The following is a 27,808-nucleotide window of genomic DNA, read 5'->3' on the forward strand; positions in this document are numbered from 1 at the left end:
TCTGTGTGCTTGTTCCCCACCATGTGCAGTTTATTTTGACACACTAAATCCACCATAGACTCACAACAGCGACCCCAAAATGCAGATGTTTAGCAGGTAGAATGTTTACCATGTTCACTGCGACAGTGGCAGGTGGGGAGTTGGACTGGAGCAGTCGATCTGTCATATAGTAAAGCAGATGTCCTGAGGCGAGTTCAGGGAGGACAGAAACCTCCTGCGGAGCAGAAGGGCAAAATCTCACTTGATCTTGATTTTCAGCATCAATACAGACAGTGAAAACGGGGGCCTCACAATCCCTCTGACTTTTTTGGGTTTTAAGCAGGAGGTGTCAGGAAAGTTACCACAGGGATAACTGGCTTCACAGTGTTGATAGGGACGTTGCTTTTTGATCTTCGGCGTTGGCTCGTCCTATCACTGTGAAACACTTCACAATGCAGATGTTCACTGTCTAAAGGTGCCAGTGTGTTTCATCAGAAGTGCTTGTCGAATGGACGAATAGCTTCAGACGCTGCTCCCCCATGTCTTTCCAACATGGCAATTTCTTTAATTTACCAAAAACCAAAAATCCAACAATCACACCCACGTCATTCAGGGCTGAGGGCAGAAAGTGGGCACTTTTTTAAAGATCTCTCTCAAGTTCATTTTTGCTTACACAACTATTTCTGTTGTTTTTTTGTACTTACAAGTAGAGTCGAATAAATGCCTTTCAGGGGAGAATGAAGACGTGAACTGCTGTCCTTATTTTCAAACCATTGTTCTGTCTCTCCGCACTTCATTTAGCATGTTAGCTCTAAACACAAGGTACAGGTAAGTTATAACAAAATTTTAGACATACTAAAAGGGCTACAAGGGATTACCAGTTAGTAAGATTTATCCTCTGTGGACCAGTGAACGCTGGTACAAAAATTCATGGAAATCCACCCAATAGGCATGTTTCAGTGTGGACCAAAGTGATCAACTGACCAATCGTTTGCATTATGTTGCATCAGTCTCATCATACTGTTTCCTCCTTGTAGTTCAGATCCACTTAGTACACAGAATTTAAATAGATGATTTTTTCTGTATTTTGGCTGCAAAATACTTGGACTTGAATCTCTGCCAAGCTCACTAATATTTAGTCCAGAGTATTATTTAGTCTACAGTAAATATAGCTCAGATCCTCTCACACTGCCTTTCCATCTTAGGCTTTCTCACTGTTTTTTTTTTTCTCCCTTCTCTCCAGCTGATTTGGCCTGTAGTTGTTGCAGGCCTGCGTGAGTGAATAGACCCTCGCCTCGTCAATAAAGCAATCATTAGAAGCAGATTGAGTTTGTGCTTGTGTACTGACAGCACATTGGATGGGGGTGAACGGAGGAGGAGGAGGAGAGGAGCGGGGAGAGAAGGACGCTGATGGTGAGACTCCATATTTTGATGTGTGTCGGCTGAATCTGTCTCAGCCAATTTAAGTGATGGGAACCACTCATATTGTTTGTTTTTTTTAACGCACACACGAAAGCTGGTGTGTCTTATGTTAAAGCACATAGATGCTCATATATAATCTGCACACATTTCCACAATAAACACATTTGTTCTCCTCTGCCTTTCCTGTCTTTCCTTGATGTTCTTCTTTAACACAAATGCAAATGAATCTCCACGAGCAGCCAGTCATAATTAAACAAAACGGGGTCAGACAATGGTCAGATTTTGCAGCACAAACTTTTCACTATCTTCGTCATTATCCTTTTAAACCCTGCCCATCCCTCTTTCTCTCTTGGCCTGAGCGGTGAGTCCCTGGGGCAAGGCTTGGTCAGTGATCAGCTGTGATTGCGCCATGTTTGATATGCAGTCAGCCCCAGTTCTCTGCGCTCTCTCTGGCCCCTTAACAGAGAGCCGGCATCACCCAACCCACTGCAGCCCACTGTTAAAGGATAGTAGAGCAGACAGGCAGAGACAGGGGGAAAAAAACAGAGGAGTCAAGGGAAGTTTGGCAAAGTTAGACGACCACTGTGTTTGTATGGGTGCCGTGTTGCTGCTCCTATCTACAGAGCTGACACGCTTATAACAAATGTGTAAGAAAACACAACTTATTGCCTCAGAGAGGGATTCCTCTGCTCCTAACGGTGAGTTAAATGCTGCACTGCAAAAGTCAGGGAGTGTAAACACAGAACTAAAGTGGCAATTGCTCTAAACTGTACAGTCTGTAACTGTAAAGGTGATGTGTATGTAAAGCATGACTTCTTTAATTTATTGTATTGGTTAATTTAACAAGGAAGCACATTAATAAATGTTACTGTAAATGTGCCATAGTTAGCCATGAGGATATTTTTCATCTGCAGTCCCTGGACAGATCTTACAATGTAACCCCAAAAAATAGAACATAAAATTTAAATTACAAGATCATTCATCGTATATTATTATATTGCATTCACAAGTATGGGATGACCTGAAAACACGATGCCTTTAGGAAGGATCTTCAAGGCTTGTTCAATAACAAGTGCACAAAAAATTAAGCTCATCGGTCCAGTAATATTCAGCATTAGTTGTGGACATGCTCCAGGTCCCCTCCAGGCTTACACCTGCATAATTACATTTTTATATAAAATAAATAGTCAGACTACAGACAGAAATATCAAATCTACAGATGTTACAAGTCGTACTCTTTGCTCTTTATTTATTATTATACCTCTCTATTGAAACTATTAAGAAACTGGATGGAAATCAACCTTTTATTACAATAATATATATCAACATTTATCACTGTCATGGAAACAAATTCACTTTAAGCATGTAATATGAAGAAAGTCAAGGTCCTGTGTTAGACTACTGAGCAGGTCTAGTCAAATTAGACCACCAACACACTCAGTAACACAGTTAGAAGATTTTGTTTATTCAGCCTGCATTTACTAATTTTTCACAGCCCAGTATCATATATAGAGCAGGACAGTCCACAGACTGAGGACAAAATGGATGGGATGGACTTTTGTACAGGGGATCAGGGTTTTGTTTCCTGTGTGTGACTAGGATGACCAGACATCAGCAGTGTCCAAGTTTTAATGCCTAAAACCACCACACTAATCTCATTAGACCAAATTTCATGACCATTTTATTAAGTGCTGTGAGACTGTGCAGAGGAAGATATAACTCACCTGTTATCAAACTGTTTCTTATTTACACATCCAACAGTCACAGAGCAACATTTTGCATTTGGAGCCATGTTTCTGGCACCAAGTCCAATGGGCGCTTTCCTGTCAGCTCAGTTCTGGTTTCACCCAACTCCTCATCTGGCTTTTCAGAAGCTAAATGCTCCAATATGTTCACTGGCTAGCCGCTAAATCTGTCTGGCTACCATTTTGTGCTGGGCAGGTGTGTACAGTGGGTTTCTCCAAGCTGTTTAATGAGCGTGGCGACACTTCACTGAAAAGCTGGAACAATGACCTGAAAGACGCTACAAAGCCACAGAGCTGAGAAGAGCTGCCGAGTTTGGTGATAATTACCTGTAAGTTTACCGCTACAGGTGACACCCAACCTGTTATTTGATCTGTTGTTAAAATAATACAATATATAATTGATTACAGCAGCTTTAAAGCTACTGTAAAACGTGTAGCAAAACATAGGCCTTTACCGCAAATCTCACTGTGAGTCAGCCTGCATGGATGCATAGTGTACTCCAAAACGAGACAGACATTGAAGCATTAATAAAATGTCAGACGCTCCAGCAGAGTCGTTCTGCTCGCTGTCTAAACAGTCACAGTCCGAGAGTATTTACCTTTGTTCAGGTCATGTAACAAACTGACTGATTTCATCCGAGCAGGTGAACCTGCCTTAAGAGGAAAGTTGTAATAGTTGTAATGTATTATTCATGGGAATACATCATAAAAAGTTGTGATGGAAAATGTTTCATACAGAGGATAGATGTATTTCTTACAAATGATTTTCCTTTTTGGCGCATCTGCCATGTTAAATCATGTGAAATGAATGCTTGTAACTGTGACTGGTAAATTCTGGTAGACTTTTATTTTGTCCCTCAGGTTCCCTGATTCTTTAATGCCAACAAAAGTGTATTATACTGGGCAGAAAGTGTGTGAAGTGTGTGTACAATGTGTATCTCTTCCACTTGATGCAACCTAGCAAGTCTCAGTCAATGATATGTATCCAATATCTGTGTTTGGACTTGTGCCATTTCTCCCCATTGCCTCTTTTCCATGTCCCATTTAACGTGAATCCAATTTTCACACTTGCGCACAGCTATCTCATGCACATGAATAATGCGCACCCACAAACGAAGTAATGCACGTCTTTGTGGATGCAATGGGCTTTAGGGAGCACACGTCTGTGACACAACAGCGATCCTGGGTGGAGACACACGTTTGACATGTTTGTTTATTACCTTTATGATCGGTGCTATCTGTTTTGCAGTGTGAGCAGGGAAATTGTGCACATATGTTTGGTTTGAAAGCACTACTAGCCTGTGGGCATGTTGCTTCATCTCTTATCGTCATGATTGCAGGAGACGCTGAGATGCATGTACATGTTTATTGTCCTGTATACTGCGGATGATGTATGCAGCTAGGATTTGGAATTACTCAGAGAGCGCAAAGAGGAAGAAGGAGGGCAAGATCATGGCAGAAATGATGAATTTCATTCCAGCATTATCTTTATTTTTTTATTTTTACACTGTTTTATCATATTTCTTTTATTTTACTATCATACAACAGTTCCTCCCACCATAATACACACGGCAGATAGAGCCAATTCAGAATGATGTACTATCACGAGTAATATGGTTATGGTTGAAGACAGTGGGCTATGTTGATACAGATCTACAAGTCCATGTTGCCATTCACTTACCGCCTAATCTGAAAATGCTTGCTGGAAGTGCGCATTTGTCAGTGGTTTTTATCAAATAGGCACATTCCCTCACTAATATTTCACCGAGATATGACCATGACACCAACAACAAGCTGCGTTAATATGTTGCGGCATCCCAGAAAACAACCCCCTTCCTCCATAGTTGCATGCACTGCCCAGCACTTTGACTTAGAGCTCATTCACACAAAACTCAATAATTTCTGAAGTCACCGCTGGCCTCGACAACAGGCTAATTGGATGGCTGACCCTGCTGATTGAAAAAGCCCACTCAGCAGTTTAAAACCCAAATTCTATCAGCAAGTACAAAGCTTAACTAAGAGCTGTCAGCTGTCAGTAATTTACAGATGGGTGATAAATTGAAGGAAAAACTTCCCCCTCAGAGCAGCTACAATGCTCAAAGTCTCTGGAACTCTACAAGATGAATAAACATAATTTTTTTATAAAAGATATTCGTTCATTTGATGTTTGATGATGGTGGTGGGAAGCAGGTTCTAACAGGTTCATGAACAAAACCGCATAACCCTCTCTAAACTCAATTATCTGCATTTCAACCATCTGTGCCTCCCACAAACCCAGACCACCACCTGCATAAAGACATCTAACCATCTCACGTTTGTAGCCCCACCTAAGACCTCATTCTTCTGTTTCAGTGATTGACACGGTGTCCCCTCGACAAGACAGTCCTCAGTTCAACCTCATCTGTCCCAGGTTCCCAGTCCCATGCTCGCTCATCCTCCCCGCATCCAATCGGGCCTCCACTTGGTTTCTTTCTCTCCTCTTTAGTAACCGCAGGGGGACGAAGCACCGAAGCTCACCGAGACGTGCCCCCACCCCGAGTCTCGACCCCATGTTCAGGCAGGGGTGAAAAAATTCAAACGGCACCAGCTGATGTTTTGGGGCACCAGTTGGCCATGAGTCATGATGTTTTTATTTAGAAATTGCTCCAGTCGTTGGCTTAAATGAAAATTGTTTTATTGTCTGTCTCCGAGTACAAGAACTCATTAAGTATTAAACTATTTAGAGAAATGGAGAGGCCAATTAATTTTCTTGCATGTAGGGCAGTCCACGACACTTCCTATTTTGGAAATGCACTCTAAAAAGAAATTTATCATGTTTTCTTTTTTATCAGATAGACCCCAGAGGGTGCTCAAACACATCCCCCTCTGACCAGATAAGTGCCCCTTTTTTTCTATAATTTCTTTTTATAATTTTATATTTATATTATTTAGTTTTTAAATTTGGTCCATGGCATCAATTCTCAATCAAAACCATGTTGTATTGTAGCTGCATGTAAACTTTATATCTGTGAGACTGCCCCAGCCCCTCCCTCTTCGACCTCCCTTCTGCACGCAAATCGACAGGCAGGGAACAACAGTGTTTGTTATGAGCCTCGGTATTGTTTGTCACTGCTGTGAAATTAAACCACTATTAAAACATCTCAATACAGCCAGGCTAACTTTAGCAATGCTGCAGCATTAATCTTAGCAAGAGAACTAGAAAGAGAGAACATAGCAGCAGTCCTCAAGGTGGAGCTGAGCAGTGCTGGAGCAAGTAGTCAGATCCTTTACTGAAAGAAAAGTTCTAATACCACACTGTAAAAATACTCTGTTACAAGTCAAAGTCCTGCATTAATAATGTCACATAAGTAAACATATGTAAGTATAATGCTGCTAGTAAGTATGTATTAAATTAAAAAGTACTCACTGCAGAAAAAAATGTCCCCTGTGATTGTTGCATTTTTACAAAATTATGTTTCATTCACTGGGATATGTTATGTTGAAAACTACATGTTGAAACAATGGTTAAAAATTGTTGCTAGGGAACAATGTAAAATGTTAGAAAATGTTTATAATGTTAGACAAATGTTAGATAACTAGCTAGCTAACAATTGATGCAGACTAGCTAACTCTTTAGCGAGTGTTTTGCTAATATTGGCTAACATAAGATGTGACTGTGTATATGTATTTTATTGGTGTTCCAGCATCTTTCAACCATCTTTAAAAATGTTTTTTTCTTTTCAACACAGAGGAGCTGAGCACACAGCATGTCTAAGTAGCCTGCAGGAAACAGGAAAGGACAGAATTTATAGTGGTTCCAAAAACAGGCGGGACTTAAGATTGTTTCAGCTGAGCACAGGCCTACTTTGTAATTTTTAGGGTAGATAGATGATACTTGCCAGCCCTCCCACATTCTGCTCAGTGTGTTTCTGGTCTCCACCTGGGGTGGAATTATATCAAACGTTGTCTTCCTCAGAGTAATGAAGAGTACTAACAGAAAGAAGAGAAATATTCAAAAACATTTTCAGAATTCCTTTTGAAATTTCATTTGAAAAGGGGCACATTTTTTCTCAGCGCAGCCTAGCAAACATACCCTTGGAAAAAAACATTTTTTTAAAGAGTATTTTTGTGTGTTATTGTAATAAAATCTGAAATAGGACGAGGTAAGGTTAAATGCTGTGGTTCCTTTGTGTTTTCCAGCTGATAAGTGTATCGTAAGTAAATGTGTTTTGCTATGTTCATTACTAGAATGTCACCAGAATGCAAGAAGTAAAGTCTGTGGAACTCTGATTTTTCTTGCAAATGTTGTTATGGAACTTTATTAATAAAGTAATCAAACAAAGCAGTTCTTGCAGAGGTCTGTTGAAATATCATTTGCAAATGGACTCTCTTGCTTGACTGCAATAGAAGTAACTTAATAACTTTGCAGGTGTATTTTTTCCTTCAGTCTTATATGTCACAGAACAGTTCATGTCCCTCAGGGACGAGCAGCTGACCTTTAGCTGATACAAAACTGCGAACATCTGTCCTTGCAATGTCTGACTAGTGACAGACCTTCTATTCTTATGCACCACGTATGATCCTTTTTTTTTGTTACATAATGATTCTCTTGGAAGAACTGATTTATAAGAGTAGAGGTCACATTTGCCAGCTGATGAACAACTTCAAAGTATCACCCTGTCTGATCGGCTAAAAGACCCACAGTTACAGACACAAGACAGCACACACAATCAGAGAAATAATAGTCTTTGCAAATGTGTAATACACATATATTTTGCTATATTTGTTTTTTTTATTTATAGTAATTCATAATTATCAAAAATGCCATTGATAAGATAGCCAGCCTCCATTAGATATCTTTGTCACAAGTGTTTGATAAGCACATTTTATATTCTATATAAAGATTATTCAACATTAGACATTCAAATTTTTTAATTGTCTAATATCAATATTGTTATTGTCCCCAAAAAGATCCTCGAAAAAATATTCTACTTTCAGTCATAAATATGGTTCTCCAAACACTCTAAACCAGGGGTTCCCAATTTTTTTCAGCTCAAACCCCAGAAGAGAAATTTGGCATCTCACAAGACCCAAACTTAAAGAAAAAATACATCAAGAATCACCATAACATCTTTAAGAACAAACCAAGAACTTTAAATGTACATGAAATGTATTTATGTATTTATAAAAGGACATCATTATAATAATTTGCTGCATGTTTGCACCACCTTAAAATGAACTTGCACTGTCCACTGAAGGGCTTTTGATGTTAAAACAGGCCAGAAAGGGTTTGCTGTCTTCACATCAGCATTAAAAGCACTTAAACAGAATAGTAAGAGCATTTTAAGGCTGCATATTTCCACTGTACGCAAACTCCAGCTGGGCTGGGCAGAGGGCAGACAGAGGTGGATTTGAGGAAAAAAGCTGATAATCCCACAGGAAATAGTGAGCACCACCTTAAAGCCAGCCTTGTTGTTGTTGTCAGAAGTGCAGCAGACCGTATATTTTCTGAAGCTCACAGTACCATGAAAGGACACAGTAGACAAGCTATATAAAAGGAAATTTTAAGCAATACTGAGTCTGCAGTAAAACTGGAGCAGCAGGGTCTGAAGGCTACAGTGTTGTGTGGTGAGACTGGATTGTTGCAAAGTCATCTCCAGCAGCAGATAAAGCAGTGATGGGAGCTAATGAGATGCCTGTGAAGAAAGTGAGTGGAGCAGAAAAAGACTTGGTATCTGTGTGTACAGGTAAGTTATCTATCTGAAATGTGAGGAAGAGAAGATTTGCAGATACTTGGTTTCTTTGCACCCTAATAGCAACGGCATATTAATTACTGTAGTTTCATGTCCTCTCATCACTATTTAATGGAGCAGTTCATCAATTTTGCACATCAAGTTCAGTTTGCTCTCACAGAGAGTATTATTCAGTCTGTGAAAACAGTTTTTATAAACTGCTCTGTGGCTCTGGAGGGATCTTTTGAAATCAGGGTTTTGTTTCATCTCAGGTTGAGCTTGTAATTTTCATCAGAAAGCCTGAGTTACAAAAGGGCAGAGTTTGAGCAAATTACTTTGAAATGGAGTCACACACTGAATACAAAATTACGTCACACTTTTTGTATTTAGTAGTATAATCTGAACACTTTTTGATTACTTCAACATTGAACATTGAAGATATTGCACGTTAGTGGATACAGCCACAAAAAAGTATTATTTTTTTCTTTTTAAACATCTTTTTTGTGGAGCAGTTGTATAAGAAGCCCTGTGTCTCAGATGCATATTTCATCTGTTGTGGAGCATTATTTATCACTTAAAAAGTTTCATATTTTTAAAATGACCAAAATGATACACAACCTCTTTATCTGGTGCCATACAGTTTGCAGAGTAGCCGAGACTGATGCCTTCTTCCTTGATCAAATCCCACTGCCTGCCTGTAGTATTACAATCAGTCTGTGCAGTCACCCACAGACAGAATATTCCTCTTCCTCTATAATTTTGACTTTACTTGGTAGCTCTGTTTCACATATTTCTAAATGGTGAAGTAGCAGATATGTGATATCAGTTTAGGGAAATAATACATCTTTATTTTTCCAAATTACCCTCTAATAAAGTCTACTGAGGGTCTAATAAAGGACTTTATATACTGCCTAATAAATATCAGATTATTTCTAGTTTTTGTCTAATTTAATACCAAGTACAGCCTGTTACATCTTATTAGTGTCACACTGAGTACATGGTGTCTAATTCAGGACAAGCTGTATTTGTTTGTCTGATTAAAAAACTAATTATTTGTAGTTTTTATGCATAGTAAGACTTGTTATGGCTTATTAGTGTACTGTAAAATAAAGTGTGACTGAGCTGCCTCACTAATGGTTAAAACTACAAACCTATACAAAAATGACAGATAACTATGATCTGCACAGGAAAAACACAAACCTGAAGTTACATTTGCATTTTGGAACATAAAACAGCTAACCTAACTTCATATTCTATTCGGTCCAGGCATGATGGGAAATATGGGCTGACGATATATTCATCATCATGATCCGCTCCTGTTTGCTCTGTTAAAGTTACTGCATTACGCTATTAATACAAACTCAACTCATATGTCTCAAATACATGCAAACGACAGCGATTTTAAGATGAAACTGAGATCAATTCACTCTACTGAAGATCCCACTTCAACTGATGACTGATGGAGATACTGTTGTATATTTTGGAAACCTTTTAAACAACTCAATAATGGCAAATCCCCAAGTGAACTGGACAGCGAGAGAACTGATCTGCTGGGGGAAAAAAAAGTAATTTGTGCACGGGTCAACTGACTGACATCTGTTCTTTTGAGTGTGTTGGCTGGTGAATAGTGTCGCTGCAAGGCTTTTCTGTCGCTTCTGGAAACGTACCAGAGTCGGACACATCTCAACTGATGGCACCATTATGCTGACCAGTTTCTGTAACAAGGCATCAGCAGTTGTTCTCTGGCACCCATCTATGGCCTTGATGCTCATTTATCTGGCAGAGACGCCTTGAGCAGTGAAGTTTTACTGAATTCAAGCCACTTTTTTTCAGTGTTTATGACGCAACTTTAGATTAGTTTTTGTTTAAATCAGATTAATTGTAATTTTACTTAGATAAGATATGTAGCCATATGGCTGCTGCAGCTGTACATGTGCATTCACTACAGCCCAGCTTCCCAGGCATCACAAGACCCCCTCTAACCCACTGTCAGAATACAGGGAATATTATAGCAAATTATAGTCTGCAGATATAATTAATATAATTTAGTTTCGCTTCATACCCCGCAACTTTTTTCAACCAAATGTCTTCTTTCCACACTTTTCCAGGCCGTGCACTGATCCTGCTTTACCTGAGAGAAAAGCTTGGCACATGCTGCTGTTTCTCTACCTGCTGATCTATTTTTTTTTTTCATGGCCATCTTTCTTATCCTCAACAGATTTTGTCTGACTCCATCAAGTCTGCTGTATGCAGAGCTGTAAGCCTCTCCTCTCCAGTCTTTATTGCATCTGTCCTGCAATATCCCTGTGTCTGACTGTGCCAACAAGATTTCCCCTACACCTCGATGAGTCTTATGATTGTGCCAGCTTGTATTTCAGAGTTGCAACATACTATACCACCTTCCTAAGCTGTTTTTATTTTCATTTTTTTTTTACTGCGGTATTGCAGGATTTGTTCTCTCTTTCTCTTTCCTTGCCATATTCCCCCCGAGAATCTCCAGTATTTACTCAGCATGACATTCGCTGAAACCAAAACAAGGTCATCAAATCATTAAATTTCCTCAGTAAACTCTGGATCTGAGATGCAGCAGTAGTCAGTGTCTGCAGATGTGTGAATTGGTCGGAAGCACAGCTGTCCCTGTGGGCTTCTTCTACCTACACTACCATCAAATCAGTTTAATGGCCTAATGATTACTTCTAGTACCATAGAGAAAACATGAGGGGATATTACGCACCCTACTACACTCTGTTGTAGTGAAGCACATTTGATTATGCTAAACACATCCTCTGACCACATTTTTAATGATGTTTGGAGCTTGAAAAGCCTCTCACAAATGTTATTTGGAATCACACTGAATGCATTAGCAGGGTCCAAAAGACACTTTTCCCCTGCTGGGCTGACTGAATTTCAGGCAAAATTATACAAGTGTACTCAAGGCAACAAGAACAGCCTGATATCTTAACTTTTTTGTGTCACAATTAATACATCGTATTCCTTTTGACAGCCTCTGCAGTACCGCACCAAAAATATTCTGATATATATTATATATATATAAAATATTATTGTTGATTCAAAAGTGAGACAAAACTTTCAGATATCTGGAGGTAGTTTTAGTTTGGTAAGGGCTGCTATGAAAATAAGTTATTTTAACTTTCAGTGTTTTTATTGTTTGTCATTATTCAATTTAATGCAGAACTTTAGGTTTATATGTCGGATATAGTGTGTTTTACTTTGTTTAATTTTGTGTTTTCAATTTTTTTTATGTGCTAGGTTGTTTTATGGCTGAGTAAGACTAAACCAAACCAATTAAAAATACATTCTGCCCTATTCTAATTGGGAATTAACAGATTCTTCCATGCTACATAGACAAAGAAAAGTCTTTTTGCCAATTCTGAGCTCGTTCTTTCCCATTTATTTCTGCTGCCCTGAAAAGTCATGCATCACCTTTGTTTGAGCATTAAAGATGCACTGGAATCTGAATACCTTAACGCACAAATAATATATTTCTTCTATCTGAAAGTTGCTCATTATTGTTCAGAAAACATCAGCTTCATGATTATTTTGACACAGGTAAAAAGGCCACATCGTAGTCAATCATTGATTGAATGCACCAAGATTATTCCCTTCAACTGAAGGATATTTTAATATATATTTCAATATATATAACTTTTTTTTTTGGTCTGATTTTTCAATATCTCCCACTTAAATAGGATGACAGGTTTTATAATTAATATTACTAATTAATGTAAATATTAAAATTGTTTTAATGCTTTACAGGTACAACAACTGCATTGCTAATGAATGTTGGGTTAGAAAATAAAACATTTGCCCTATTTACCGTGACTTCCAGTATTCTATCCAAATAGAGATACAGAGACCGAAAATTTTGTTGGTTGAATAGAAACTGATACAAATAATGACGTCGTGGTGCGCCTTGAATGAGCACACCATATTTAAAAAACACCCCCTGAAAAAAAAGGGTTTTGTTGAATAACTCCAGAGTCAACAGAGGAATTTTTTTTGTTATTTCAGTGTGAAAAGATGAATTATATTTGGGGCTCCATTTGAATATTGGTGCAAACACACCTTTCCTTAGCGAGTTACCTCCATTAATTAGATTAATTGTCCTGTGTATTTTTTGTTTGGTTGGTTGGTTAGTTGTTCATCGGCTATGTGACAATATCTAAATTTCAGTGCCGTCTTAATATTTTGGTCAGTGTAAAAATGATCATCAAAGTGCTTTACATCATTGGAAAAAAGACAACCTAATCTGTTGATCTATGATCTACGATCTACATAAATTAAAAAACACAGTACTTACATAATGACATGTTTTTTCAACTGTTTTTTTTCTGCAGCATGCTCCTCTACAGCACCCTCCTTGTCATGCCAGTTTGTGTGTGCCACCAGACGCAACTCAGTGTCACAGTGATGGCACTTCCAGGTGGCACATTTGTCACAAATTGGGTGCGTTTGGTTCTGCCAAAATACATTTATGTAGCCATGTGGAGCTCTGTGTTAGTTCCTTTGGCTACATCTTTGAACATCTTACCATAATATTTGCCTTTTTCTACTTGTACGGAGTGATTTTGGTGTATGGATGTCTAGTGTTCTTTAAATGATTCGTGTCTAAGAACAGTCCTCCTATCTCACTCTTACAGTAAGCACTCTTTTTTACTGTATTTCTGCATATTTTAAATGCTCCTGCTTCGTTTCCTCCAGGCTGTCATTTGTACCTAAATGAATGCTAAATGATCCTATACTATCATATCAGAAAAGTTATGAGTAAGAGCACAAAGCCTGTGTGAGGAACCTTAGATACTGTACATCAATATGGGTGCTATTTTATAGCCAGTCTGCTGAGAAAAAGTGGAAGTTGTATTTTGAGCCTTTGCCTCCTTATTTTTAAATGTAATATTGCACTATGTGTAGTAATTCTGGATATCCAGAATCTATAAAGGAGATCAGCAGTTTTTGTATTTTCATAAAAACACTGTCTCTGCCTCTGGCCATGGTGTTGAATGATTGTATATTCTATTACAGAAAAACATACATACAGCCTGAGTGCACACATTCTTAAAGAAATGTGACTCTAAGGGAACATTGTTCCACTATTCCATATTGATTTTGGTATGAGTTCTCTTAATAAATCTTTATCATTCACAAAGGAGATAGAAAAAGAGAAGTGTATGACTTAAAAATGTACTTTAAACATTTGACAAAAGGAGCTGCAACTCTGAATCAGAACATGTCCCTGACGTTTTATACAAGCCAATATTACTGTCCTGAAAAAAAAAAAAAAATCTTTTCTTTGGCCGGAGTCTGCTGGCATTGTGTGAGTTCTGAGTGGTGTGTGTGTGAGCGTGTGCGTGTGTCCGCATTTTCTCGCAACCTGTGCACAAAGCAGCAGGTGATTTTCAACACCTGGCACCAGTTGAAGCCAGAGGCCAGCCACCCCCGCTGGTCGACCATGTGCTCTGCACAAGCATCCAAAGGCCCTGACCACCAGCACACACACACACACTCACACACACACACACACAAAGACATACACACATATACACCTTGTTCTAGCTGGGCAGCGCCAGTGGTATATGAACAATTACTAAAGCTGCCAGATGGAGTGGGGTTAGATTGGATCTATACCAGCTGTCAGACTGACAGACACCCCCAACAGAGGGATCACCAGAGCTCTGGACTGCTGCACGAGGGAGTACTGCTGCTTCTGCACTCTCTAGCCTTCTTTCAATCACATCCTACCCAAAACTTTTTCACTTATTGTCTGTACTACAATTGTTTTCCACTCCATGTACGAGTACAAGTAAATGCAAACAAACACTTTGCATTGTTGCATGTCACGTGCAGTGTTGATGGGAACATGTTGCAAAGTAACAATCCACTACAGTTATGATTTTACGGTTTTACCAGAACTGCAAGAACATTGCTGTCTGTATCTGTCACTAAAGGAGACTGTGAGGGTGACTTTTTTTTTTCCATTTCAGACAGAGGACAGATACAGCCTACAATCTCTAAGGACTTTTAACCTTGGACGTCTCTTGAGAGGAACCGACTATACGAATCACGTTTTGAAGAACTTCTGCCTTTTAAAAGAGTGAACTACAGAGAAAATCAGCTGGCTGAGTCTACAGGATTTGAAAACTGTGCACTTTTTTTGTTTGTAGCTAATTTGTGCATGTTGAAACATGACGTACTGATCACCAGGACAGTTTAGCCAACATGTCCAAGGAATTGCAGTCTTGTAATGTAAAGAGTTAACTTTTAAGAGGAATGCTATCCAACACTGGTCATTTGTTTAATGTTTAAGCACTTGAGCACACCTCTAAGACTGCTCGCAGTGGTCAGCTTACTACTTTACTTTGTAAAAGTAAACAGTCTGTAGTCATAATTTTACAAAACACATTGATGAAAGACAAACAAAACAGCCTTTCTGACCATTGTCTTGAGAAGTTCACAGCAGCTCAATGGCGATCTGCTGATAAGGGCCAGAAAGACCCAAGGGGGGAAAATAAGTGCTGTCAAACATCTGTACTGTACTTTCATGTGTCTGCTCTGTACACACATCATTTTTGCATGTCGCTTCACTGCTGCTCTTGCTGAATTTTCTTTCATTTTTTTCCCTGTTAAAGGTATTTTGGGGAGTTTTTCCTCACCTGAATCAAGGGTTTAAGGACAGAGACTTGACTTGATTTGATTCGACCGGTGCCAAAGGTACTGGACACACCAGAGCGCCGTGGCCAATGTTAGAACACATGGACAAATGATTTGCCCAAATGTGGCCTGAAGGCTGACTGTCAACTTGATGTGCCGCAGTGCCATCTCCCTCTGGACCATGTTATTTACTTAACTCATTACTTCCTCTCTTCTTCCCTATACTCAGTGCTTTCTTACCGTCAATCTCTGTGATTTCATTTGACCAAGTCGCCAAGATGGTTTATATATACAACATTAAGGCACTTTCTGAGCATGTATTTGTTTGAACATGTACCTGTACCTTTGCTCTTTTCTTTAACCTTGCTTTTCCTCCTGTACTTCCCTCATTCTCACTTCCATCTTTGTCCTTCTCACTCCGTCAGTCACAGGGGATGATAGGCCAGGTCTTCCCCCAGGCGCCTACACGCTAATATCAATCTAGTTATTAATAACACAGATGATGGAGATGTGCTAGAAGGAGGATAATTGATTATTCTGCGTCTCTCGCCTCTCTCACTCAGTCTCTGATGAACCAACAAAAGCAGAACCAAAACAGTGTGGGAGAGACGAGTTTCACGGAACAAGAAATAAACATTCAGAAATGAAATAATTTATCAGGCATGATGTTATTTTCTCAGCTCATGTTCACTGGACAAATTCTTCACAGACAGCAACAGTGCTGTATGTTGTAACTGTACAGTATAATAATGTGTCTGAGAGTTATGGAGCAATTTTGAATTTAGTAACAATTGTTGACTGACAATATGAGGAAACACTGGCAACCACTGCTGCTCAGTTTGGATTTTACCCTGAAAGTGGCAGCTACTTAAACTAGCTTACTAATATGATTCCCAGCAGGTATTACTTTTCTTTTAACACCTGCTGGGTCATTGATGCTCCTGCACTCAGTGCTGTGTTTGTATCATAGATAGTTAAAAAAAAAAAATCTTATGTGTAAATATGCAAATGAATCATTATCTAATTAATTATGTGCTAATTTGCATACATTTTCAGTACAAATCTGAATGTTGGATTAATCTAGGTCCAAAATTCACATTTTGTTGACATATTAGAGTAAGAGGTTTCTCTTTTTATCACTCCCATAAGTCAGAAGATTCTATCACCACCCATTAAAATAAAAGAATGAAATGTTAAGTCTATGAATGATACATGAACAAAGCCCTCTTCAAAACCCTTCAAAATGTAGATACGAATAAAACGGGAAGGTTTGGTGTGTGCAAGTGCTACTGAAGTGGAGACTGCTCAAGTATGAGGAAAACTATTTTTGAGAAAATGTCGTTTTAAAATATATAATTTAAAATTTCATACATTTTTCATACATTTTGCAAGACACTGCATGGGAATAGAGTAAAAAATGACCAAGTGACATCACAAAAAACTTCCCTAATTGATTATTTACATTATTTAATGCTAAATTTTGGTGAATTTAAGAGAAATCTACAGATGTAAATAAAATAAAAAATACCCAAAAGTGTGTTGTGGATGTTTGCTTACATCTTGTTTGAAAGAAGATATAAAAACAAAGTAAACCAAAATCTAAAAGTGACCAGTGCATTAAAAAAATGTTTTGGCTGTTGTGTCTTACCTTAAACAGTTAATATTTCCCACTGAGCTTTTATTACTGAGCTGTAGTGACTCACCTTTGAGTGTGAGTTACATAATAGCACAATTTTAATCTTAAGGGTTTGGAACTGATTCACTGTAAATGCATCACAACTTTCTAGCGTGCTGCTCCACCACATGCAGCTGGTGCCCTTTTTATTTTTTCTGCCCCTGCCCCACAGACAGTCTGAGTCCGCCACTGTATTACCCGAGTATATAAGACGCAGAAATCACAGATGGGATCAAGTTAAGAACAACTCCTGGTGTCAAAGTCATTTTACAAACAATCAGTTGTCAATTGAAATAAAAAAAATCATGCCCCTGTAGGACACCAATCTAATGAGAGCCATCACTGTGGAAACAAACACCATGGATATTGATTTCTTAGCAAAAAAATAAATGTAATATCTGTTTGATTTTACATTTAACCTGATGTCTATATTGTACCTTGGAGCAGGCCGCACCCTGAGAGGTTTTTTGGGTTGTCTCCACTTAAATCACCTTGAGAAGGGAGCAGGGAGGTCGCTGAATTTACAGGAAGTTGTACATATATATATGTGTGTGTGTGTGTGTGTGTGTGTGTGTGTGTTTTAGAGCCTTAATCCTACCAGTGCCTCCCTCAGCTTTTCTCATGGACCATGGACAGAGCAGGAATAGGTGATGAGTTTACAATGCGGAAGCCACAGGAAACATTAATTCGTAATCCAACAGAAGTATTGGTGTGGAACCTCTCCTGACTGACAGTATTGCACTGAAAAGTGATTTTTGTTCTGCAGGTCTGAGATTAGATAGGAGGGGCGGTGCATAAAGCTTGAATTCGGGATTTTTTGCGCACTGATACGTCTATTTGGAATGTATTGCCTGTAATATGTGTGAGTGTGTGTGAGTGGAGGAGACAGAGCGACCGATGGTGAGGGACGACGAGAGATAGAGGAAGAGAGATGCTGCACTGGTGCGTGGCAGGCGGGTTATTACAATAATGAGGATGGATGTGTTTATCATGAGTTGTGTATCCCATTCCAATTCTTCCCTCCTTCTCGTCCTCCCTCCATACCTCTTTCGCTCTGTGGCTCACTTGAGTAGCTCCGTCTGCGTCCTACATCTGGCAGACCGGGACCTCATCTCGGCGCTCCAGCCTCGCTGTTACAGCTTGTCTCAGGAGGAAGGTGTGTTTGGGTGTGTGCGTGTCGCCCTCCTCCGCCTCTGCCACCCGAAGCCACCCCTCCACCTTTGTGGCTAAGGCCAGGTGTAGCTATGGAGGAAGAGGGTAATGGGGTGTGGAATTTGGGCAGGAGAAAAAGAGCCACTCCACGACTCAGCGCTTTCTCTGACAGGGCCCCATGGCGATAACCCTCCATCGCCTCCCCCTCTATTTTCCTATTGTTTTTAGCCTCCCTCGTCTAAGAGGCAGAGGCGAGAGAAATCCAATTTTCGGGGCACCTTCTTTCACGCATCCTTGTGCACATCCATCCATCTGTCCATCCACTTCTGAGTCCCAGACCACCAGATTTTCTCCACAGGTCATTGCATCCGTAGAGGATTAAGACATTTGAGTGACAATAACAGTCCCAGAAATAGCTTGCAAATGATGGGAGTTGTTAAAAGGTGTCAGACTTTCATTCTTCTGTGTATTTGAAACTTCCTCTTGTGGGGGAAGAAAGCGAAAAGAAGACCTGCAATCTAGAAAGTTCCAAAACACATCTCGTGAAATACTGTTTCTATCGCACTTTGAGATTTGTTTTCATTTCATGAGATCAAAAGAATCAATCCGCCAAGCGTCTGACTCAGAAATACCCTGGATGCGCCTCACAGAGTTAATGTTGGTTGTTTTCAAAAGGGCTGTTGAACTAAATTGAATGGAGAGTGGCTTGGCCGGCTGGATGCTTTGCAAAACAAGGAGGAATCTGAAAGGAGGGATACCCTGATCTGCAACGACACATACAATCATTTCAAATCTCCTAATTAAATCATGGTATAGACTGACACTAAATCAAAGTGATCATCGGGTCAACAGATCAATACTGTGCAAATCCTCCTTGCAAACACTCCGTCACTCACATTCTCTCTGTCTCTCCTGAACACACTCACACAAACTTCTTTCTCTTCCACGTTCACTCTATCTTTACCCCTCTACCCTCTCTTTGCAGATCAATTCAGCCAGCTTCATTGGTTCGAGAATAAACATTTGCTTAATGGCACACAAATAACCGGGAAAGGCATGGTTTCTAATGAGTAATCGATCTTTTTCTTTGACCTTGCTGTTGTTGTTGTTCTTCTCTTTCTTGTTCTTTTTCTTCTTACACACAAATGACATCCAATAGCAGTGTGCTGCAACCGCAGATTCAGGCTGTCTGAGGGGCAGGGGCAAAAAATAAGGGCAGCACCAACTCGCCGAAAGTCGTGATGCATTTTATCACATTTTGTGCACCTGGAGGGCACTTTATCATGCCTTGTCCACTGGAAGGGTCCTTCAACACCGTTTATCCACTGGAAGGATAACCCAGAAGGTACTTTACTGCTTTTTGTCCACTGACATGCCCCCTAGAAGGCACTTTATCATATCTTGTCCACTAGAAGGGCACCCTAAAGGGTACTTTATCACGTTTTGTCCACTGGAAGGGCACCCTATAAGGCAGTTTAGCATATTTTGTCCTCTGAAGGGCACACTTAAGGACACTTTATCATATCTTGTTCACTAGCAGGGCACCCTAGAGAATACTTTGTCACATTTTGTCCACTGGAAGGGCACCCAAGAGGGTATTTTTTCATGTCTGTCCACTGGAACTGCATCCTAAAAATCACTTTTTGTTACATTATGTCCACTGAAGGACACTTCATTATGTTTTATCTACCTTAGGATCAGCCAAAAAAAGATCAATCCCCCCCTGACTCAGTTGTGTGCTGCATTGTTGCTCTCCCTAAACTTATTCCACTTCACTAAATGTCAGTACAGACTGTTGCCTCTCAGTGTCATAGAAAGTTCATGATGAAAGCTGAGCTCCTCTCAACTCTTTCTGGCATTTCGTTAGTTTTTATGACTCAACATGATAGTTATCGGTTGAGTGTGCTGTGTGAGTTTTATTGGAGTGAGCGTATGTGTGTATTTTCTGTGTTATTTTCCCAGAGATGGCCTCATTCCGGGAAATGAGCGCGACCAACCAAAGCAGGCGCTCAAGTGCTAATCAGCGCCTGTGTGATTGGCTTTGGGTAATCGTTACAGAAAATTGCTGTGCTTTTTTTTTGATGAGTCAAGAACTGACATGCCCTTGAATAAGTTTCTTGAGATATGAGTGCAAGCGGTTTGTGTTTGTGTGCAGTGGAAATATACCCATTTTAACACAGTATTTTAACTTTGCAGTCCTTAAATTATACTTCTGAAACAAGTGGATAATCTCCCAAAGAGATGAGATGTTGCAGTTCACTTACTTTAAGAGTTTTCTTATGACTAACTTTAAAGAGGTAATGTCTTGCAATGAAGATGATGCTTATAAATGATGATGCTTATAAATATTTAAAGTTAATATCACTTGAGAATATCTTTTATAGAGTTTTAAAAAGGGTTTATTGGAGTAGTAACTTACCTCTCCATATAATTTTCAAGTTGATATAACATTCAAATGACTGCATTTTCCCTGTGTGTATTAAAATGTGTAATTTTGCTTAAATGTGAACAATAAAATGTAAACTTGAGTGTGTAATTACATCAAAATTCAGGCCTAAGTAAACAAGACTAAGGGCTCATGTCCATATACATTTGAGCACCTGTGCTGCCTAGAGAAAAAGGGATGCACCTCATTGCATCTCTTTTTTTTTTAAAGTGCTTCTCTGTGCAGCTGCTCCGAGGGCTTATAGATGAAAATCTCTGAACTTTTCAGAAAGGTTCTGGTGTCATCATAGAAAAGAAATTAATGAAAAAAAATAAAAATATCTTGACAGTGGACAGCAGAGCAGAGAGGCTTTGGTGGAAACAATGAAACAGGTGAGGTGAACAACTGGAGAATAAAAAAAAGAAAAAAGGGAAAAAAAAAGTGATATTTCCACTGTCTTCGTCCACAATTGTTGTTGTTTTACATAACCACTGCACTTATGCTAAGCTAATAGAAAATCATTACAAATTGTTAAGATATTGTTTGTATAGAAACAAAACACGTGACATTTTTTTCTTTTGTTGCACAAAAGTTGGCAGCAAACACTTTCCTGCTAGAGAAAAAAGCGCAGTATGCTACGTGAGGCTGTACTTTGTCACGACAGTGCTTTAAGCTAAATACTAACAGTAGCATGCTACCATGCTCACAATGACAATGCTAACATGCTGATGCTAAGCATGTGCAATGTTTAGCATGTTAGCATGTTAATATTAGCTATATAGTACTGCAAAGAGAGTAGGCCTGCAGCTGAGGCTGATGGGAATGCCATTTGTTTCAGTATTTATTTCTAAACTAAAGTACTGGACAAATTGAGAAATTCTGACCCGATGGTGGTGCTAGATGAACAATCAAGGGATCACCAAAGTTAATACATCCATTCAAATATTGGTGCTTTTCTGTCTTGTAGATGTTGAGATATTTCAGTGGAAATGTCACAACTATGACCTACAGGTGGAACTACATGAAAGTCAAGGCATCACCCTATGGAGGCTATGCATGTCAATTTCATGGCAATCCATGTAATTGTTTAATGGTTCAGTCTGAAGCTGGAGGGGTGACTGACTTACCAACACTGCCATCCGTAAAGCCATGCCACTAGCATGACTTAAAAAACAGATTACATTAATATTTCTAGCCTCTTTATGAACTCTGTATAAACCCCTGTATCTCACTGGAGTCACCCAAACCTGTTTAAGAGTGTTTAATATGATTGGACAGCAGATAGGGATTAAGAAATATTTGCCATGTGCCCTTGAACTCAGCTCCCACTTTTAGTCCCACTTTTAGAAAGGCTGAATCTCTAAAAGTATATAAAGTATATATTGGTGAGCCTGCTGTGCCCACAGCTAACAAGTGCTGCCTTTCAGAGTCTTTTGCTGTCATGGCATGATGCACCATGTAATCTTCCCCTCGGACTGTTTGAGTTATTGTGATATTTGAGTGTTACAGCTGACAGAGAAGGTTGGCCTCCTCAGGGCCGTGACAACTGATGTAGGATAAAGCGGCTGTAAGTCAGTCGTGCACACGGAAAAGTCATGCAGGATGCAGCAACCTCAGAGGCCAAGCTACCAGTCAGTCATCATGCAAGGTTTGTTTCGTGATTTTTCCCTTGACAGTTGGTTGATAGCAGAGATGAACATAAAGCTCACTGGCAATCTGAGAAAAAGATGAAATAGATACTTGGATTAAGTTTACAGATTAGCGATTAATGTTTATGTCGCTCTGTGTATCTGGCTGTCAGCGCCTTACAGCGCCTGTCTGCTGTGTGACAGCTCTCAGTTGACATAATTTAAGTAAAATGAAGTGAGACACTATTTTATCAGATGTGGGATATATGCAGAGCAGAGCTGCAAATTTTTGACTTTTCCATAAGTCTCATCCATAGATGTGATGTAAATACTTGATGTAAAGGCTTTAAGACTTCACCTAAATGTCAAAAAAATGAGGCTCGACTTGGACTTTTCCTACATGGCTTAAGACCGGACCTGAAACATTTGAGAATTTACTTGGACTTGTCCTATAGATTTTGAGACCTGATTGTAAAGACTTGAGACCAGACTCGGACATGCCCTAGAGCACTTAAAACTCAACCTGAACGATTTGAGACTTGGATTTGTCCTGCAAGACTTCAGTCTAGACGTAAAAGACTTGAGACTCCACATAGACTTAGCTTGAGCATCTTCAGTCTGGCCCGTCTCATTACCTGCGACTTGACACAAACAAATTGAGACTTACTATAAACTTGTCTCAAAAGGACTTGAGAATTGATGTGAAACACTTGAGATTTGAAGTGAAAGACTAAAGTACTTGAAACCTGAAAACCTGAAATTAAACCTGAAAGACCTGACCTGAAATACTTGTGACTTGACTTGACTTGATTTGTCCCAAACAGTCTTGAAATATTAATCAGAAGACTAGAAAGACTAAAGAATTGACTATAAAGACTTGAGACTTGATTTGGGGTTGCCCTAAAAGACCTGAGACTAAAAGTGAAAGGCTTGAGACTTTAAATGAAAGAATTTGTCTTAGGACTAGACATTAAACTTGAAAGACTGGAGTTGAGGTAATTGTGACTTGATTGGAATTTGTCCTAAAGGACTTGAAATTAGAACTGAAAGACTTGGTACTTAACATGTCCTTACCCTAAAGGACCTGAAATTTGACCAGAACGACCAAAGACTTGACCTGAAAGACTTGACATTGACCTCCACAATCTTAAAAACAGCAGATCACGTATATGATACACACAAACATGAGGCTGGTCTCGCTGTTGAGCCACTTTTACAGAAAGACTGTTCAGTGATAATAACTAACTATCACCGTAACTAATGGTAACCGTTTCGCAACTGTCACCTGTGTGTGGGAAAGTGAAAATGAAGCTGGAGTGAGGGAGTGAGGGAGAGAAAGAAGATTTTATTCCAGCCTGAGTGAGGGCTAACAGAAAATTGTTTCTGAGTCGCTCTAATAGAATGAAGAATAGAGAAATATTGATCATACCGGTTGCTGAAAAATCTCTACTCTGCCATCCTCTCATCTCCCCCTCCACGCCTCTCTCCCATCTCTCTCTCATCTTCATCACTCTGTGTGTGTGTGTGTGTGTGTGTGTGTGTGTGTGTGCGTGCATGTGTGTGTGTGTGTGTAGATTTTTCCATCTCCGACTGATAACAGTAACCGTGTAGGCCGGGTATTGCAGGCAGAAGACGATTTCATTTCATTCTGGATCAGTTGAGGCAGGTCTGGTAAAAAAAAAAAAAAAAAAAAAAGAAAGAAAAAGAAAACATTCTTAAGGCCTCCGGTCGATGGCACAGTATTTTGGGAGGGAAATTGATTTATACATTTTTAACCAGACAGTGATGAAAAAACATTATGTATCAGATTTTGGAGGGCGAGGACGCCCACTGATGCACCCCGTCATTACCCGTCCCAGTGTGTGTGTGTGTGTGTGTGTGTGTGTGTGTGTGTGTGTGTATGTGTATGCGGTGGGTAATGGAGAGTAATAGCTCGCCCTGTGGAGAATTGCCCTAGCTGTCGCAGGATGATGACAGATGAAGCCTCGTGTCCCCTGATGATGATGATGACACTAATGCATTCACAGTCCGTTTCCCTCGCACTGATCTCTGCATGACGGAACGAAGGAGGAAGGAGGGGTGTTTGGGAGGTGTGTGTGTGTGTGTGGCTGCAATTGAAAACAGAGAAGTGCAAGGAGAGAGGGAGAGGTCAATAATATCCAAACATTAGAATATTAATGCCTGCCTCTAGCCACACTCTCTCTCTCCTCTTCTTCCTTTCTTTCTCTAACTTTCTATCCATCTTTATTTACATCTCAGAGCTGAGCTTTCTCATCCAAACTTCCTCCCTCTCTCTCTCGTTCTCACTTTTTCCTCAGTAGGGAGGGATTAGTGGTCATTAGCTGGGGACTCTGATATAATGAGGCTCATCTTCTCCCACATGAAGGGTGGTTTAATAGAGAGTGAGAGCTGCTTCGTCCGCCCAGGGGTGATCACATTAACCCCAACTCACATTCAGCCTTATGGACACACCCCAGAGGTGCGTGGACGCTGCACAAACACACACGCGTGTACGCACACACCCATGCCCACACATGTACACACAGGTTCAAGAGTTGCTAGGTAAATTATGCACACAGCACCACCTCAGGAGGGCACACTGATGTAAGCGCATTCATAAATGAAATGCATAAAATTGAGACAATATGTATTCAATCCATGGATGCATTACGAGTTAATGGGACCCTCGGCACGGACATGGAAAAAGCCTCCCACCTCTGCTACATAGGAGCAAGACACCCTGAATGAAACAGAGACAGAATGACAACACAATCGTATCGCATCTCTTTGTGGTCATTGTGTTTTGCATTGGTTGTTTTGCTTTTCTTTATAGTCATTCTGTGTCTTTGTTAGTTTTGTATCTCTCATTTTGCATCTCTTTGTAGTTACTTTGCATCTTTTTACAGTTGTTTTGCATTGCATTGCGTTGGTTTTGTGGCTGCTTTGAATCTCTTTGTTGTAACTTTGCATCTTTGTGGTCATTTTTGTGTCTATTTGTAGACATTTTGCTGTTTTGCACACATTTTGTGTTTATTTGTTGCCGTTTTGCTTTTTACTGTCATCATTTTGCTCCTCTTTGTGGTCATTTTGTTTCTCTTTGTAGAAATTTTGAGTTTCTGTGTGTGATCGTTTCACGGTTTCTTTAAATCTCTTTGTTGTCACTTTGCACTCATTTTGTGTCTTGTAATGGTAATTTCATATCTCTTTGTGGTCATTTTGCATCTCTTTGAACTGACTTTGTGTCTCTTTGAAGTCATTTTGTATTTCTTTTTAGTCATATTGCATCTCTTGATTGCTGTTTTGTGGGGTTTTTGTGGTTATCCTACATTTCTTTCTAGTCATTTGTTTCTTGTAGTTATTTAGCATCTCTTTGTTGTTGCTTTGCATTTTTTTCATTGTTATTTTGTGTAACTTTCATTGAGATTTTGCAGGTGAAACCCAGGAGGCCCCCTTGCACCCCCTAGGCCTCTGAGCCTGTGTCTGATAGGTCCATCCATGATTCCAACAAGAGCACACATTAATGCACACACACATTTGCACTGCTGTATTCAGATCGGAAACAATTTAAATCAGACTCATATATTACAGAGGTTACCCACACACACACCGACACACACACTAACCCCCTCAATCATACACGCCCTCCCGCTCCTGACTGTGAAATTTGTTTCTCGATATTTCCACCGCGTCTCCCTTCGGTTCATTCTTTTGCTGTCTGAGCCAGAGCTGTAGGTGTGTGTCAGAAGTCTTTTCAGCGGCGCCCATGCTTCCGGCTGAGAGCTCTATCTCCTGTGAGAGCTACCTCTCTGAACACGACAGATAAGGCCTCCTCAATGCCACAGCCTCTACCAGAAGCCAGCAAACACGCGCGCGCGCACATAGACACGCATACACAGACCTGCTCAACACCCACGTGCATATTCTGAACACATAGGAGAGAGCTCGTGACACGCACAGCTGGATATGTCTAAACTGTAGACTGTATAAACAGGTGTTTAAACACACACACACACACACACACACACACGTAGCCACGGGTTGTGACACACACAAACACGCTTAATTTAAAGGACTACATGCAGAAACATTCACTCCTACTGCAGTATTCCAACATGCATCAACATGAGCATTTATAGCCTTATCCCACTGAAAACAACATGTAGACTCTACTCGAACGGTCTGGAAACCAATGAGTGGGTGTGAGAGAAACCAGAAATACCAGATGGCAACTATGTGTGTTTGTGTGTGTGTTTGTGCAAATGTGTGTCTGACTTTGAAATGTAAATGGTATGAGTGGATGAGCTGCCAGGTACGTTGACAGAGCGCATGGCGGGGGAAGTGTGCCCGATGTTACTGTGTGCGATGAGCCACTTAAGTGGGTCTCAGTACACGCAGACGACGAGCGTTTGCAGCTGGTAAGGACACAGGCGGCTTTAGATTAAAGGAGCATTATAAACAGCCAAAGGCAAAGCAGCATTTTTTTTTTCTCTAAAGTGATGAGTGCTGTGTACCGTGTGGGGTCACAGATAGCAGTCACATTTGGTGTCAGACTTTCACAAGTGGCTGGATGTATTTTTCGGTGTACGTGCCTCACGAGGCCGTGGCTTCAACCCCATATGAGCTGAGGGGATTGAAACAGCCGGCGCTGTATTACTGCAGGGATTGAATCCTCCAACATATATCAGTTCAGGGACTGAAACATCTAATCTAAGGTGAGTCAGGTGGAGCACTGAATACAACTAGCTACCACACAAACAGGTGCAGAGGGAAAACCTGCTGTACACAAGAAATAAAGCTTCTATCTAGAACCAAATAGGGTTCTTCCTGCCTAGAACCCAACAGAAAGGGTTATACCTAGAACCATTGATAAAAGACCACCTAGAATCCCCTATGAAAGGTTCTACAGAGAACCTTTCATAGGGGTTGTAATGTTCTACCCTTTCATATTTCAGGGGTTTTATCTACAATCCATGCAAGGAGATCAGGGTTTCACCAATAGCCCTCTTGCCCTCTTAGGGTTCTGTGAAGAACCATATTGTATTCTGCAGATGAGACAAAAAAAATATTGAATCCCACATTCTTAATGGAACCCTTAGTGTTACAACAAAAAAAAACTGTGACAAAAGGGGTTCTTTAAAAGCAAATGGTTCTGGGTGGAATCTCAGTCCTTCAGAAAGAACCATGAGTATAACCAAAAGATAACTCTTTCACTTTCAAAGAACATTTTTAATGTACACTACTAATTTGTTTTGCCAAATGCATTGAAGAAATCTAATTTCTGCCTGAATTACTGTAACATTGCTGTGAGCAGTTTCAGCAGTTTGTGTAGTATGGGTGAGAGGCTCGTGTTTGTTACAGCGCCAGATGCAAACATCAAGGCAACCTCCTCGGCTGAGCTGTAA

The sequence above is a fragment of the Lutjanus erythropterus genome, chromosome 15 (assembly GCF_056507025.1).
Source record: "Lutjanus erythropterus isolate fLutEry1 chromosome 15, fLutEry1.hap2, whole genome shotgun sequence".
Lineage (NCBI taxonomy): Eukaryota > Metazoa > Chordata > Actinopteri > Lutjaniformes > Lutjanidae > Lutjanus > Lutjanus erythropterus.